The 18,749-nt window shown below is 41.0% G+C and overlaps 1 protein-coding gene across 6 annotated transcripts in view; it reads right to left on the reverse strand.

Annotated features, from left to right (window-relative positions):
- Stim1 (stromal interaction molecule 1) overlaps positions 1-18,749 on the reverse strand; it is a 258,583-nt gene that overhangs the window by 104,242 nt on the left and 135,592 nt on the right. The window lies entirely within an intron of this gene.

Here is an 18,749-nt window from a genome sequence, read left to right on the forward strand (position 1 = left end):
GAGAAAAACTAAGGCATCAAATGAGGTGTTTTACCCTAGGTTGACCAGCAAAGTAATAGCAGGACCACACTTCGGTTAGAAACCATACTAACTTCCTATGCCACGTCCTGTTTCAAGGCTATGGTTGGGAGGTGTGGAGAAGCCTATGTATCAGGGCTTCTTAGCACTACTCTTACTAAGGCCAACAACACAAGGCTGTTGGAGGTGGGAGGTTGTTCTATTGGGTTCCTTTTTTCTGTTAAGGGCAAACACAAGAACTTGGCTTGTACTGGTTTCCAAATAGTATAAGATAGAACTTCACAGCTTTGTCTTAAATTCTTCTTTTGTTGTTGTTATTTTGGGGTGTTGTTATGTCTATTTTTTATACCAACAAAATGATGTGTTCAGGGGCTGGGGATATGGCTCAAGTGGTAGCGCGCTCGCCTGGCGTGTGTGGGCCCTGGGTTTGATCCTCAGCATCACATAAAAATAAAATAAAGATATTGTGTCCACCTTAAAAAATAATTATTATTATTATTTAAAAACGGGTGTGTTCATACGATACTACATTCTGTGATTAAGAGACTGTTTCTTCATTAAGAGACTGTTTAATATTTAAGGGCCCTATTCATTTTTCTAATGATCTCTTTAAATCCTTCCATATTCAAAGCCTATCTTGCCATCATCCTTATTATTTTTTCTTCATTTGTTAACCAACCCAACTCCACCTGATCCTTGTTGATAAAACACCACACACATAGTGTTTTCTTTGACTTCATGAACTATGCAGTTGGTTTGCACTGAACTTCTATCATCCTGTTCTGACAGTCATCCAAACTAACCAGCACCAGCTGGGATAGATATTTACATCTCATAAGGAAGTCTATGCAGTGATTGGCCAGTTCTATCCCAATCAAGTTGTAATCTGCCTTCCCATGACTTTCCTCAGTTCTGCCCTCAACAATAGCTTGTAGCAGATGAAATTGGTTTCAGTCTCAGTCCATGGATGGCCTCCTCCGTTACTCTGGGCCCAAAATGAGGCAGAACATCGTGGTATAAGAGTGTGGTGGAGGGAAGGAGCTCAGGACATGGGCCAGGAAGCAAAGAGAGAACACTTAAATTCTTTAGTGTCTAGCCCTCTGATAAAAACTATGCAAAGGCCCCTTCTCATTAGAACTTAGAAACAAAGTATAAAAGTCACTAGAGAGAGAAAAAAAAAAACTTAATCCCTAGTAAAGGGATAGCCTGTACCAATGTTATACTTCTAATATAAGCGAGAATGAGCAAGAAAAGCAAAAGAAGACCTTCTCTGAAAGCATATGAAACCTAATCATTTGCTGACTAAGAAGAAATCTTTAGTCATCTCTCCTCAGGAAGGCACTAAAGCCACTCCTTCCTGTGTTCTACTTCTATCTTCTTCCTCTAAATATCCTTTTCTTCAAACTTTGATCTCACGAGAAGCTTCCTTTCAGAAGAAAATGGCCAAACCCTAAAGCTAGTCCCCACCACACAGGCCAGTAACGTGGGCTTTTGGGCAGGCATCTTCTGTTTTCCCATTGCCTATTTCTTGATCTCCCACAGGACTGCACACTCCTTCTAGACTTCCTATTTGCCCGCTCTTCTATTTCTATAACCTTCTTATTAAAAGTATCTAACCTCTGGTTCCGTTTTTACATGCTGAAACACTTATTTCAACACTCATTTAACACTTTCAAATAGCTATTTGCTAGAAACTGAACCAGGTGAACTAGCCAAAAGTTCTGGAAATCAGAAAAAATAAGACATAATTTTCTGGTCTCTAGGATTTCTTCTGTCCCCACTTTCCAATTACTGAAATATATGCTGAATTTTAGTGGTGGCAGATGTGAATCTTTGAATTCTAACTTTCCTCTATAGTGTTTACTCCTAAGTATTAATTTTCTTATCTGAAAAAATCAGAAAAGTTCTTTGAAAAATAGTAAAGCCCTGTACCAATGTTAGTTGTTCATTTGTCAGATCTCTATTCTTTGCTTTACCTTTGCTTTACCATCTTACCAACTACAGCAAGAGAAGTCTTTGATATTTTCTCACATTCCCCCATGTCTAGCCCAGTACTGGGCAACACAATATCTTGTCTAGAGACAACTGAAAACTGTGTACAGACTTTGAAGATTAGCTTTCCAGTTTTAGGGGCCCGCATGCCACAGGTCTTTATATTCTAAAGTTGACTATGCCAAGAAACAAGACATCCCCAGAGGAAGTGAATCAACACACACTTGTTCAAAAGCAACCCCAAGTTCTCCGACCTGGTGCCTGACCCAAACATTCTTGTGCCCTAGCCAGCACTTGTCAGGGTTTAAGATGACCAAAAAAATAATTACAGACAACTCAAGACAGCTTTCTTCTGAGAAAAGTTTTCTAAAAGTGTTAGGTTAGGCACCCAGGGACTTTCCCAGATAGGGATAAGGGCACAGTGTCTAGGAGAGATGTCCAATCCATCTGTAGACCCTCTATGATCATACACTTCTGGGTTCAGAAAGTGAGGCTGGCTCCCCAAAATCAGTCTCAAACACAGCAGCACAATGACAAATGCCTTGATGATATAAACACTGAGGCACACCACCACATGGGGTAAAAACAATGTGTATCCAGTTTCAATAGCAACAAGAGAATGGGCCTCAAACCTCTGAGACCTGTTGCTGGCTGGCATACCAGAAAACACATTTCTAGGCTCCACAAGAGACCAGAACTAGGAGAGAGTTCTTGTTATCTTTCTACCCCACATAAACTTCTACTCAAACAATAAAAGTTCCCTCTTCCTTTTGGGGGGGGAAAGATAGCCAAGAACATCTACTGAACAACTGTGCAGCCACAAGTCTCATTCTAAGACTTAGCAGCTTAAGTCTAGCTCTTCCTTACTGCTGTCTTTCTCCACTATGGCAGCAGAATGTCTCCCCTCAATTGGGGGCTGTCCAAAAAGAAGAGTGCCTCATCCTCATGAAAGTCCAGACTCTCAGCCCTGCTCCCTCATCTCCACAAGCCTGATCTGACTTCTTAAGGTAAGGTCTCAAGGCAAAGCATATCCCAGTCCACAAAGAACTTAGTTCAGACCTTGACTGAGTTACCACAACCGTTTCCTCACTGATATTCCTATCTGTGTTCTAGATTCTCTCAAACTCATCCTCAACAAAGAAGTCAGTACAATTTTTCTAAACTTCAAATCTGAGATAACTCTCCTGAATAAAATCTTTTGTGGATTCACACAAAATGTTCGTAGAATATTTATTCATAATAGCCAAAAACTAGAATCAGCCCTTGTGTTCTTCAATAAGTAAATGGTTAAACTCCAATATTTAAATACAATGGAAAAATAATCAACAAAAAAAGGGAATGAATTATTGATACACACAATTACTTGGATGGTTTTTCAGCAAATTATACTGAGCCCCCAAAAAGCTAATTTCAAACCATGCTCAATGTCACACGTCGGTAATTACAGCAACTCAATCCCAGAAGGCTGAGGCAGTAGGATCACAATATCAAGACCAGCCTCAGTAACTCAGCAAGCCCTGTCTCAAAATAAAAAATAATAAAGGCTAGGGATGTAGTTCAGTGGCAAAGCACCCCTGGATTTAATCCCCAGTACCAACAAAAAAAAAGAAAGGAAAAAAAAGAAATGGCAGGAGGACTGGAGATGTCACTTAGTGGTAGAGCATCTCTGGGTTCAATCCTCAGTAATTAAAAAAAAAAAAAAAGCAGCAATTTTTAAAAGGTTATATACTTTATAGTTCCGTTTATATAACATACTCAAAAGGACAAAATTTTAGAAATGAAGATTAGTGAGGTTAGGAATGGTGAAGGGGATAGAAGGAAGTTGCGGGTATTTATATGAGGACAGGAAGAATCCTTTGGTATTAGAAAAAAATCTAATACACATACACATACATACACACACATTAATGCATATAAAACTGGGAAAATCTGAACAAGATCAGTGGATGATATCAATACCAATATTGATCACGATATACTACAGTTTTTTCAAAACGTTACCATGGAGAAAACTGCAGTTTCCCAGTGATAACTCCAGTTCCATATAATAATCACTATTCTTTTACTATCCACTTGTTGAAAATGATTGAGGAACCAGGCATGGTGGCATGTACCTGCAATCCCAGAAACCCAGGAGATTGAAGAAGGAAGATCTCAGGCTCAAGACCAGCCTTGAGACCCTCAGAAACGTGCAAGACCCTGTTTCAAAATAAAAAGGACTAGGGATGTAGCTCAGTGGTAAAGCACCCCTGTTTCACTCCACAGTACCACCATTATCATCATTATTATCATCATCACACCATCACCATATAACTTTTTAAGTATTTAAGATTATGTAAGCAAATGATATAGCCAATTGATTAAGCAAAACTAGTTTGTTCAAAACAAATGTTAGCTTCTCTCCTTAAGACTTTTTTTTTCCTTAAAAATAAAATAAAATATAAATCCCTTGGATAATACCTCTTCATGAAGAGTCAGGGGCACGTTAAGGGAAGCCAACCTATACCAAACAAAGCATCAAAATTTAAGAAGGGGCAGACAGCAACACAGAATTACTCTTTCTCTAGCTCCTTAAGACTTTCTGGCCCTCCCTGGCTAATGAAAATCCCTATTGCTCTAAGAATCCTTCTTCAACCAGTGCAGGCCCTATAAGTCTCCTTCTCTAGGATCAGAGCTCTGAGCCTAGACTGGCCCAGACACCACCTCACAAAAGTTCTAATCACAGGTGAAGTCTGTCTCTAGCTTCTCTTCATCTTTTTACTTTCTCTACAAAAACAGAATTAGTACACTCTAACTAAGGTAGAAAGAGAGAATGAACATGTTGGATATTATGCTGAACACTTCTACATTTGTTATCCCTTTTACTTGTTCAAGGTTACATAGACTTAGAAAGCTCAGCTGGAACTGGGGTACTCTGTCTCCAGAGTCTTGATAAGAATAAATGTATACTGGGGTCTACCTAGTTAGCAATCACACAGCTAATTTGCTGGGCCATTCAGTAACACCAGCTCCCCATCTCAACAATTCTCTGCTACAAGGCAGTGCCTGAAAAGGCTGTTTGGCTCCCTGTTTTCCTCTTATTTTGTCCCATATAAGAAATGCAAAGGAAGCTCTCTGGAATCCTTCCAAAATGGAGTATGTGGAAGAAACAGGCTAAAAAGAGGGCCCTTCATGGGAATGAGAGGGATGCAAATGTCAGATCCTTCAACATTATGGTCATAAAGACCACGTTAAACTTTCCAGCTCTTTGGAGGAGGAAATTAAATTCTAAGAAGGGAGGTCATTTGTCTAAGGACACACAGCTGAGTAGAGACTGACTCTGTCTCCTGACTCCCAATTTGGTGTGCATCTGGTCTAACCTGCACCAAGCTGTGAAGAAAGATCTAGAGTATAAACTGTCAGGCCTGTCACTAAGTGCAAAACCCAAAAGCTGTAAACACAGGAAATGTGCTGGGATGAGGCTCAGAGGGAGCAGCTATCTTTGCCAAGTTAGAAGTGTTCAAGGGTTTCCTGTCTGCAGCTGTTAACTGTCACAGAAATGCTCCAGAAAGCAATACAAGACAGAAGAGAAAAGAAAGGAAAGAAAAGGAAAACACTAAGAGTAAAAAAAAAAAAAAAACATTCAGATCTAGGTGTGTCTTTAGAAATTATTCAGGCCAACCTATTTATTTTACAAATGGGAAAAGACACCTCAAAAAGATAATTTGTCCAAACTCAGACATAGAATTTAAGGATACTTAAAGACCACTTACTTGGTTCAAATACTTCATTTTAATAATGAAAAGCCTGCAACATAGAGAGGGTAAGAGCTTTGCCCAAGGTCACACACTTTAGACAGTGGCAGAGCCAGACTGGAACTCAGGTCTTCTACCTCATAGGCCAGTATGCTTTCCACTGGTATAGGAGAACCAGAAAAAATGATCTACCTGGAATGATGTAGGTGCTGTTTTGACCCTGGAAAAAGTACAGGAGGTCAGGAAACTGCATATAAGCAGGATATACTAATGGTTAATGAAGAATGGCAAGGACCAAACAGAACAACCTTTAAAGGAGCCAAAATAAAAGTGCTTCTGGTTACTTAAGACACTTGGAAAACTAAGAGGCATAATTCTGACTATTTTAGGAACTTAGAACTATCCAAGCAAAAACAAGCAGGATGGGCAAAGAGAAAAGGCTAGAAATGCTAAAGATAACCCTAAGGTACTATTTTCTTTTTCTGTTCTAGGCCCAATATCCAGAAAATACCACTTAACAAGCATCTTTGGGTTCAGCAGTCTACTACTTGAGTAATACAGTAACTAGCAGATTACGAGGCCCCACATGTCATAGAGATGGCAGGTATAAAGAAGAATGATATTTACATACTGCTCAGCATTTCACATATATTTAATTCTCACATCAGTCTCACAAGGCAAGGCTTATGATTTCCCATTTAAAAGATAAACTAGGACTTAGAGAAGACAAGTCTTTTATCCATAGTTGTAAAATTAGTACCATATATGGCAGATCTAGTATTCAAATGTTTATGCTTACTCAAGAAATTCTTACCAAGTGCCTGCTCTGTCATCAACCCTGTGCTAAGGACTAAAAATACAATAATGAAATAGACATGGTCCCTAGTCCAAAAAAGTTCCTATCAGGGAAAATCCAGTTGAATAATAATAATTATTAAGATAACACAAACCATTTTTGAATGCTTAACTATATGCCAGGAGCTATTCCAAGATCTCCACATATACTTCCCATTTGACTCTCACAGTAACACAGTGAGGCAGTTATTATATTCTCCTCATTTTATAGATAGGAAATTGAGGAACAGAAAGATTATTTAACTTGCTCAAACACACACAGCCAGTGAATTATAAAATAAGGATTCAAATCCAGATACCTTGACTTCAGAGTCTGTACTCGTTATAGATACCTCCAGACTAACCATAACAAGATAGCCTGGGGATTGCTCCAACAGAGTGAAATCAGAGGCACAGAAAGCCTTGCAGAAACAACTCGCTTTTCTGGATCACCCACATTATACCATGAGGAGTGACGGGAAAGAACAGAAAGGTCAGAGGAAACTGAGTATCCAGGACAGGGCTACAATGGCTTATTCTTTCAGATGATGATAAAGATAGAATGGTGACCACAATCATTACACTCTCTCTATATTGATTCAAGGCACCATCACCTCTATTCTGCAGAGCTTTCTCTTTCAATGTCTCATCAATCTTCACCACAATTCAGGAATTCAGGTAAAGGCAGAGATTCCAAATTCCACCTGACAAATGAAAATGAAACTCACAGAGCATCAGTGGTTAGTCCTAGGTGGTACTGTGAATTATTGGCAAAAGACAATCTCTTGGTTCTGTCCCTTTCTACTAGGTCACAAAAGTTCAAAACATGGTAAAAACATGATATTGAGAAAGAGGTTAAAAACTCTAGATTTCTCTTACTATTCTCTTTTCATCTTACCATAATTCCTATCCCACTCCCTCCTTCACTCCCACCATACACACAAGAGTTTTTAATTCTGACTGCTTAAAACTGTGTTCCCGCCTCAGTGTCTTCAGAGGTCAGTGAGTTAATCAGGCACAAAGCCTTGGCTATCATTATAAAGCCATGTCCTCAGGGAAACATTCCCCTCATCATCTCTTGCACTGAATACAGATCTTTAAATGGCAATTAAAGAAAAGAGAGGAATGCTAAAAAAGGAAAGGCCAAGAGTAATACCCTATGAGGAGAAACATTTCATATTATCTTAGTGTACAAAGAAGTTAGAATTTGGCCCCAGCCTGCGTCCATCCACCACATCAACTTAGTTGGCTGGAATCTTAAGTCCCTAACAAGAAACACTGAAAACCCATCATTCATTCATTCATTCATTCTTGCCTCTATTGATGCCTATTCTGTACACAACCTATGTTAGATTCTAGAGCTACACAATTTTTTAAAAATCTGTCTTCAAAAAGTTTACCTTCTAGTTTGTGCTTCATTGTTGATAAAGCCATTTTTCACTAATTCTCTTGCCCCTGTCATCCATGTGAACCTTATACATGCAAGTGATAATTTGTCTTCTTCAAGTCTTAGTGATATGACTAGGTAAGATGTATGGAGAAGAGGAATGAACAGAAAGTTGTATTTTATTTGTTTCTTAGTATATTATTCCATCTATTCTAGATGGTTTGTTGTTGTTTTGTTTTAAAATATTTTTAGTTGTAGATGAACACAATATTTTTATTTTATCTATTTTTATGTGGTGTGAGGATCAAACCCAGTGCCTCACATGTGTGAGGCAAGCACAACTCCAGCCCTGTTGTTTTGTTTTTTAAGAAATCTGAATTGGGCCAGGCACAGTGGCACATGACTTTAAGCCAGCAACCTGGAAGGCTGAAGCAGGAGGATCACAAACTCAAAGCCAGCTTCAGCAACTTAGCAAGGCCCTAAGCAATTTAACAAGAACTTGTCTCAAAATAGGCCAGAGACCTGGCTCAGTTGTTTAGTGCCCCTGGGTTTACTCCCCAGTGTCAAAAAGAAAAAAAGAAATCTGAATTGGTCTTTGGAGTTTAACTTGGGGAACATGGAACTTCCAGATGCTAGAAGGCTGAGTTTGCATACAGAGTTAGACAGATTTCTAAGGGCAGGCTAAAGGGTCACAGCTCCTAGAAGAATAATTGCCTTGGGGTTAAAGAAATATGATATAGGCTAGGGGTGAAGCTCAATGGTAGAACACTTGACAAGCATCATTGAGGCAAGGAGGCCCAAGGTTCAATCCCCAGAGCCTCAAAAAGGGAGATGATAGATAGACAGATAGATAGACAGAAAAGAGGGAAGAAGGTAGATGCTAGAGCCCTTGGTGCTTTAGATATCCTTTTAGATCACTAATCCAAAGTCCATCAAAATCTGTAATGGATCTAGCTCTGCACTCAGGCCCAAAACTCTAGTTATAAGCTTGAGACTCTACAAGAGGCTTCTTTATCCTGCTCTCAAACATTTTTTCTTCTTGGTTTGCAAACTGGCTCCCACAGCTGCCAGGGCCAACTATCTCACAAAGAGCTCTGCTGCTAGATACCACCTCTAAAAACCTAAGCTTAAAGACAGCCAAAGTAAGAAACGGTGGGTATAACCTTTAGAGGTTTTAACCTTGAGCTGACCAAAGATAAGGTTCTTTAATGCAACATAAATATAAAGCAAAGCAAATAACTCATACTAAACCAGAGTCCATTCAGTAGATACCAAAAATCCAGTGGTTCTTGCCCACCTATCACCAAACTCATGATCTAGGTAGGCCCAGCCTAGGCACATAGCCCAGGCAACACTGGAAAAGACAGGGGAGCAGGCTTTCAGACACTCTTGAAGCACTATCCAAGAGGAAGAGGACAGTTGCCTTGGTAACCTTCCCACAGCCAACCATGGACAACTCACCCTGGCCTTTCTGGGACCTGAAAATCAGTAAAGAAGCTATATATTCCAAGGATACAGGTGTTACTCATCCCACATGAGGTCTAAACATTGCAAGGCCGTTTACAGAAAGCTTCTCTGTAGAGCTCAATGAAATACAGGTTGAAGTCCTGGTTTTGCACTGACTTGATCACACACCATACCCATTCTTACATCCATGCAGTGCCCCCTACTGATCAAAACCTCCTCTGTCTTCAAGCCCAATCCAAGTAGTGCCTGCTCTAAAGGGAACGTCTGCCTCCTGCAGTTCTCAGTGATCACTCTATTTGTACTTAGGTACTTTATTCACTCAAAAGTATGTATAAATGCTTATTTATGGCAGCACTGTTTGCTACAGTATTGCTGCATTTCATTTACTACAACTCAAGTTCTTTGATAAGACTGCCTAAGTCCTATACTTCTACAACTACTAACCCTACCAGGAATTACATTCTTCAGATAAAACAAGTATTTATACTTCTGTATGATTTCACATGGACACACTCAAAAACCCATTGCTGGGCTGAGGTTGTAGCTCAGTGGTAGAGTGCACGCCTACCATGCATGAGGCACTGGGTTCCATCGTCAGTACCACATGAAAATAAACTAAAGATATTGTGTCCACTTAAAACTAAAAAAAAAAATAAAATTTTCTTTTTTTTTAATTTTTTTTAATTGTTGGTTGTTCAAAACATTACATAGTTCTTGATATATCATCTTTCACACTTTGCTTCAAGTGGGTTATGAACTCCCATTTTTAGCCCATATACAGATTGCAGAATCACATCAATTACACATCCATTGATTTACATATTGCCATACTAGTGACTGCCGTGTTCTGCTACCTTTCCTATCCTCTACTATCCCCCCTCCCCTCCCCTCCCCTCCCCTCCCCTCTTCTCTCTCTACCCCCTCTACTGACCTTCATTTCTCCCCCTTGTATTATTTTTCCCTTTCCCCTCATTTCCTCTTGTATGTTCTTTTGTATAACCCTGAGGGTCTCCTTCCATTTCCATGCAATTTCCCTTTTCTATCCCTTTCCCTCCCACCTCTCATCTCTGTTTAATGTTAATCTTCTTCTCATGCTCTTCGTCCCTACTTTGTTCTTAGTTACTCTCCTTATATCAAAGAAGACATTTGGCATTTGTTTTTTAGGGATTGGCTAGCTTCACTTAGCATAATCTGCTCTAGTGCCATCCATTTCCCTGCAAATTCTACGATTTTGTCATTTTTTAATGCAGAGTAATACTCCATTGTGTATAAATGCCACATTTTTTAAATCCATTCCTCTATTGAAGGGCATCTGGGTTGGTTCCACAGTCTTGCTATTGTGAATTGAGCTGCTATGAACATAGATGTAGCAGTGTCCCTGTAGCATGCTCTTTTTAGGTCTTTAGGGAATAGACCGAGAAGGGGAATAGCTGGGTCAAATGGTGGCTCCATTCCCAGCTTTCCAAGAAATCTCCATACTGCTTTCCAAATTGGCTGCACCAATCTGCAGTCCCACCAGCAATGTACAAGTGTACCCTTTTCCCCACATCCTCACCAGCACTTGTTGTTGTTTGACTTCATAATGGCTGCCAATCTTACTGGAGTGAGATGGTATCTTAGGGTGGTTTTGATTTGCATTTCTCTGACTGCTGGAGATGGTGAGCATTTTTTCATGTACTTGTTGATTGATTGTATGTCCTCCTCTGAGAAGTGTCTGTTCAGGTCCTTGGCCCATTTGTTGATTGGGTTGTTTGTTCTCTTATTGTCTAATTTTTGGAGTTCTTTGTATACTCTGGATATTAGGGCTCTATCTGAAGTGTGAGGAATAAAGATTTGTTCCCAGGATGTAGGCTCTCTATTTACCTCTCTTATTGTTTCTTTAGCTGAGAAAAAACTTTTTAGTTTGAGTAAGTCCCATTTGTTGATTCTAGTTATTAACTTTTGTGCTATGGGTGTTCTATTGAGGAATTTGGAGCCCGACCCCACAGTATGTAGATCGTAGCCAACTTTTTCTTCTATCAGACGGCGTGTCTCTGATTTGATATCAAGCTCCTTGATCCATTTTGAATTAACTTTTGTGCATGGCGAGAGAAAGGGATTCAGTTTCATTTTGTTGCATATGGATTTCCAGTTTTCCCAGCACCATTTGTTGAAGATGCTATCCTTCCTCCATTGCATGCTTTTAGCCCGTTTATCAAATATAAGATAGTTGTAGTTTTGTGGGTTGGTTTCTGTGTCCTCTATAAAATTTTCTTTAAAAAAAAGAACCCATTGCAGGGCTGGATATGTGGCTCAGCGGTAGAGTGCTCACCTAGCATGGGTGGGACCTGGATTCGATTCTCAACACCACATAAAAATAAAGGCATTGTGTTGTGTCCATCCACACCTAAAAAATAATTTTTTAAAAAAAGAACTCATTGTTATCTTTCCTAATTCTTCCTACAACCTCCTGATCAGATCAGTTTTGTTTAATCCCATTTTATGCAGGCCTCACCTTGCTCACCACTTTGATGGTTCTTCATTACTTACAGCAGAGATCTTCAAACTGCAGACATCAATCCCTCAGTGAGTGGGTCAGTTATTTTATTTATCAGGGTTTATCAGGAAAGACATACACTGTCTTGTAAAAGTTTTGTTTCATCATGGCCAGAGCAATTAGACAGACTTAAAGAAATTAAAGGGATATGGACAGGTAAAGAAGAACTCACATTAGCACTATTTGCTGATGATATGATTCTATACCTGGAAGACCCAAAAAGTTCCACCAGAAAACTTCTAGATTTACTAATTAATTTAAATTAGTAAATTAATTCAGCAAAGTAGCAGGATACAAAATCAACACCCATTAATCAAAGGCATTTCTGTATATCAGTAACAAATCCTCTGAAAGGAAAACTACCTCATATGCAATAGCATAAAAAATAAAATAAAATACTTGGGAATCAACTTAACGAAAGAGGTAAAAGACCTCTACAATGAAAACTACAGAACCCTAAAGAAAGAAATCAAAGAAGGTCTTAGAAGATGGAAAGATCTACCTTGTTGTTAAATAGAAGTGGTGATAGGCAGAATTAATATTGTCAAAGTGACCATACTACCAAAAACACTATACAGATTTAATGCAATTCCAATCAAAATCCCAATGACAGGGCTGGGGATGTAGCTCAAGCAGTAATGCGCTCGCCTGGCATGCACAGGGCGCTGGGTTCAATCCTCAGCACCACATAAAATAAAATAAAGATGTTGTGTCCACCGAAAACTGAAAAATAAATATTAAAAAATTCTCTCTCTCCCCCCCCCTTAAAAAAAAATCCCAATGACATTCCTCATAGAAATAGAAAAGGCAGTCATGAAATTCATCTGGAGACCCAGAATAGCCAAAGCAACCCTTAGCAAGAAGAAAGAGCAGGTGGCATCACTATACCAGACCTTAAACTATATTATAGAGCAATAGAGCCTCTTCAACAAATGGTGCTGGGAAAATTGGAAATCCATATGCAACAAAATGGAATTAAACCCCTATCTTCACCATTTACAAAACTCAACTCAAAGTGGATTAAGGACCTAGGAATTGAACCAGAGACACTGCGTCTACTAGAAGAAAAAGTACGCCCAACTCTCCATCATGTCAGATTACGCCCCAAATTCCTTAATAAGACTCCTATAGGGCCCCCCTCCCCCTGCACCGGCAAGGTAGAGGGAACTGTGACCACGCACAGAGCAGGCCCAGGGGCCTGCTGAGGGGCAGAGCCGCCCCCCACCCCCCGCGCCTGCCAGGTAGGGGAACTGTGACCACGGACAGAAAAGGCCCAGTGGCCCGCGGCGGGACAGAGCTTCCAATCACTCCTGCAAGGTAGGCGGGCCTGCGACCCACTGGCAGAAGAGGAGCAGCGACCTGCTGAGAGGCAGAGCCGCCCCCTCCCCCTGCACCGGCAAGGTAGAGGGAACTGTGACCACGCACAGAGCAGGCCCAGCGGCCTGCTGAGGGGCAGAGCCACCCCCCACCCCCCGCCCCTGCCAGGTGACCACCGACAGAAAAGGCCCAGTGGCCCGCGGTGGGACAGAGCTTCCAATCACTCCTGCAAGGTGGGCGGGCCTGCGACCCACCGGCAGAAGAGGAGCAGCGACCTGCTGAGAGGCAGAGCCGCCCCCTCCCCCTGCGCCGGCAAAGTAGAGGGAACTGTGACCACGCACAGAGCCGCCCCCCACCCCCCGCGCCTGCCAGGTAGGGGAACTGTGACCACGGACAGAAAAGGCCCAGCGGCCCTCGGCGGGACAGAGCTTCCAATCACTCCTGCAAGGTAGGCGGGCTTGCGACCCACCGGCAGAGGAGGAGCAGCGACCTGCTGAGAGGCAGAGTCGCCCCCTCCCCCTGCGCCGGCAAAGTAGAGGGAACTGTGACCACGCACAGAGCAGGCACAGCGGCCTGCTGAGGGGCAGAGCCACCCACCACCCCCCGCCCCTGCCAGGTGACCACCGACAGAAAAGGCCCAGTGGCCCGCGGCGGGACAGACCTTCCAATCACTCCTGCAAGGTAGGCGGGCCTGCGACCCACCGGCAGAAGAGGAGCAGCGGCCTGCTGAGAGGCAGAGCCGCCCCCTCCCCCTGCACCGGCAAGGTAGAGGGAACTGTGACCACGCACAGAGCAGGCCCAGCGGCCTGCTGAGGGGCAGAGCCGCCCCCCACCCACCCGCGCCTGCCAGGTAGGTGGAACTGTGACCACCGACAGAAAAGGCCGAGTGGCCCGCGGCAGGACAGAGCTTCCAATCACTCCTGCAAGGTAGGCGGGCCTGCGACCCACTGGCAGAAGAGGAGCAGCGGCCTGCTGAGAGGCAGAGCCGCCCCCTCCCCCTGCACCGGCAAGGTAGAGGGAACTGTGACCACGCACAGAGCAGGCCCAGGGGCCTGCTGGGGGGCAGAGCCGCCCCCCACCCCCCGCGCCTGCCAGGTAGGTGGAACTGTGACCACCATCAGAACAGGCCAGACCTGCAACCCAGAGACAGAACAGGCCCAGTGGCCTGAGGAAGGGTAGAGCCGCCCCCCCCCCCCGCACCTGCAAGGTAGGCGGACCTGCGACCCACTGGCAGTACTGCCCCAGAGGCCTGCAGAGGGGCAGTGCCGCTGCCTGCACCTGCAAAGTAGACAGAACTGTGACCACCCACAGAACAAGCCTAGCGGCCCGCAGAGGGACAGAGCCGCCGCCCGCGCCTGCGAGGGAGACTTTGCAACTATACAAGACCAATATAAATATATAGGGGGAAAATTCAATAGCACAACAGTTTCACTAAGTAGAAAGGAACGCGAACAGTATGAAGAGACAAGGAAAGAAAGGACCACAAGCAATGCAGGTCAACTCAACGTTAGAAGAGGTAATAGCTGCAGCAGATGGAATGTCAGATAAAGAATTCAGGATATACATGCTTCAGATGATCTGGAGTCTCAAGGAAGACATCAGACAGCAAAATCAGACAATGAAAGATCACTTCAACAATGAATTACATAAACAAATCCAAGAAGCAAAAGATCAACTACACAGGGAAATAGAGGTTATAAAAAACAAACAAACAGAAATCCTAGAAATGCAGGAAGCAATAAGCCAACTTAAAAACTCAATTGAGAATACTACCAGCAGAGTAGAACACTTAGAAGACAGAACATCAGACAATGAAGATAAAGTATTTCAACTTGAAAAGAACATAGACAGCTCAGCAAGACTGTTAAGAAACCATGAGCAGAACATCCAAGAAATATGGGATAACATCAAGAGACCAAATTTAAGAGTCATTGGGATACAGGAAGGGACAGAGTTTCAAACCAAAGGATTGAGCAATCTATTCAATGAAATAATACGAGAAAACTTCCCAGACTTGAAGAATGAGACAGAACCCCAAATCCTAGAAGCCTACAGGACGCCGAATGTGCAAAATCATAAGAGACCCACACCTAGACACATTATAATGAAGATGCCCAACATACAGAATAAGGAGACAATTTTAAAAGCTACAAGAGAAAGGAAGCAGATCACATTTAGGGGTAAGCCAATCAGGATAACAGCTGATCTTTCAACACAGACTCTGAAAGCTAGAAGATCCTGGAATAACATATTTCAAACACTGAAAGAAAATGGGTTCCAACCAAGAATTGTGTTTCCAGCGAAATTAAGCTTCAGGATGGAAGATGAAATTAAAACCTTCCACGATAAACAAAAGTTAAAAGAATTTGCAGCTAGAAAACCATCTCTTCAAAACATCCTTGGCAAAACATTACAGGAAGAGGAAATGGAAAATAACAATGAAAACCAACAGTGGGAGGTAGGACACTAAAGGGGGGAAAATAATCAAAGAGGAAAACAAACCATGTTTAGTAACATAAATAAACAAATATGGCTGGAAGAACAACCCATATCTCAATAATAACCCTAAATGTTAATGGCTTAAACTCACCAATCAAGAGACACAGGCTAGTAGAATGGGTCACAAAACAAGACCCAACAATATGCTGCCTACAGGAGACGCATTTGATAGGAAAAGACATACATAGGCTGAAGGTGAAAGGTTGGGAAAAATCATATCACTCATATGGACTTCGGAAACAAGCAGGAGTATCCATACTCATATCAAATAAAATAGATTTCAAGCCAAAGTTAATCAAAAGGGATAAAGAGGGATACTACATACTGCTCAAGGGAACCATACACCAACAAGACATAACAATCATAAATATATATGCCCCAAACAATGGTGCAGTTATGTTCATCAAACAAACTCTTCTCAAGTTCAAGAGTCTAATAGACCACCATACAATAATCATGGGAGACTTCAACACACCTCTATCACCACTGGACAGATCTTCCAAACAAAAGTTGAATAAGGAAACTATAGAACTCAATAACACAATTAATAACCTAGACTTAATTGACATATATAGAGTATACCACCCAACATCAAGCAGTTACACTTTTTTCTCAGCAGCACATGGATCCTTCTCAAAAATAGATCATATATTATGTCACAGGGAAACTCTTAGACAATATAAAGGAGTAGAGATAATACCATGCATCCTATCTGATCATAATGGAATGGAACTGAAAATCAACGATAAAAGAAGGAAGGGAAAAGAATATATCACTTGGAGAATGAACAATAGGTTACTGAATGATCAATGGGTTATAGAAGACATCAAGGAAGAAATTAAAAAATTCTTAGAGATTAATGAAAACACAGACACAACATATCGGAATCTATGGGACACACTGAAAGCAGTTCTAAGAGGAAAATTCATTGCTTGGAGTTCATTCCTTAAAAAAAGAAAAAACCAAGAAATAAATGATCTCATACTTCATCTCAAAATCCTAGAAAAAGAAGAGCAAAACAACAGCAAAAGAAGTAGAAGGCAAGAAATAATTAAAATCAGAGCTGAAATTAATGAAATCGAAACAAAAGAAACAATTGAAAAAATTGACAAAACTAAAAGTTGGTTCTTTGAAAAAATAAACAAAATCGACAGACCCTTAGCCATGCTAGCGAAGAGAAGAAGAGAGAGAACTCAAATTACTAACATACGGGATGAAAGAGGCAATATCACAACAGACACTTCAGAAATACAGAAGATAATCAAAAATTATTTTCAATCCTTATACTCCAATAAATTAGAAGATAGTGAAGGCATAGATAAATTTCTTAAGTCATATGATCTGCCCAGATTGAGTCAGGAGGATATAGACAACCTAAACAGACCAATATCAATTGAGGAAATAGAAGAAACCATCAAAAGACTACCAACTAAGAAAAGCCCAGGACCAGATGGGTATACAGCAGAGTTTTACAAAACCTTTAAAGAGGAACTAATACCAATACTTTTCAAGCTACTTCGGGAAATAGAAAAAGAGGGAGAACTTCCAAATTCATTCTACGAGGCCAACATCACCCTGATACCTAAACCAGACAAAGACACTTCAAAGAAAGAAAACTACAGACCAATATCTCTAATGAACCTAGATGCAAAAATCCTCAATAAAATTCTGGCCACTCGGATACAAAAACTTATCAAAAAAATTGTGCACCATGATCAAGTAGGATTCATCCCTGGGATGCAAGGCTGGTTCAATATACGGAAATCAATAAATGTTATTCACCACATCAATAGACTTAAAAATAAGAATCATATGATCATCTCGATAGATGCGGAAAAAGCATTTGACAAAGTACAGCATCCCTTTATGTTCAAAACTCTAGAAAAACTAGGGATAACAGGAACATACCTCAATATTGTAAAAGCAATCTATGCTAAGCCTCAGGCTAGCATCATTCTGAATGGAGAAAAATTGAAGGCATTCCCTCTAAAATCTGGAACAAGACAGGGATGCCCTCTCTCTCCACTTCTCTTCAACATAGTTCTCGAAACACTGGCCAGAGCAATTAGACAGACGAAAGAAATTAAAGGCATCAAAATAGGAAAAGAAGAACTTAAATTATCACTATTTGCAGATGACATGATTCTATACCTAGCAGACCCAAAAGGGTCTACAAAGAAACTATTAGAGCTAATAAATGAATTCAGCAAAGTGGCAGGATATAAAATCAACACGCATAAATCAAAGGCATTCCTGTATATCATCGACAAATCCTCTGAAATGGAAATGAGGACAACCACTCCATTCACAATATCTTCAAAAAAAATAAAGTACTTGGGAATCAACCTAACAAAAGAGGTGAAAGACTTATACAATGAAAACTACAGAACCCTAAAGAGAGAAATAGAAGAAGATCTTAGAAGATGGAAAAATATACCCTGTTCATGGATAGGCAGAACTAACATCATCAAAATGGCGATATTACCAAAAGTTCTCTACAGGTTTAATGCAATGCCAATCAAAATCCCAACGGCATTTCTTGTAGAAATAGAGAAAGCAATCATGAAATTCATATGGAAAAACAAAAGACCCAGAATAGCAAAAACAATGCTAAGCAGGAAGGGTGAATCAGGCGGTATAGCGATACCAGACTTCAAACTATACTACAGAGCAATAGTAACAAAAACAGCATGGTACTGGTACCAAAACAGGCGGGTGGACCAATGGTACAGAATAGAGGACACAGAAACCAATCCACAAAACTACAACTACCTTATATTTGATAAAGGGGCTAAAAGCATGCAATGGAGGAAGGATAGCATCTTCAACAAATGGTGCTGGGAGAACTGGAAATCCATATGCAACAAAATGAAACTGAATCCCTTTCTCTCGCCATGCACAAAAGTGAATTCAAAATGGATCAAGGAGCTTGATATCAAATCAGAGACACGCCGTCTGATAGAAG

This window comes from Marmota monax, unplaced genomic scaffold (genome assembly GCF_021218885.2).
Source record: "Marmota monax isolate L192 unplaced genomic scaffold, Marmota_monax_Labrador192_F-V1.1 WCK01_AAM20220418_F8-fsc00068, whole genome shotgun sequence".
NCBI classification, from domain to species: Eukaryota; Metazoa; Chordata; class Mammalia; order Rodentia; family Sciuridae; genus Marmota; species Marmota monax.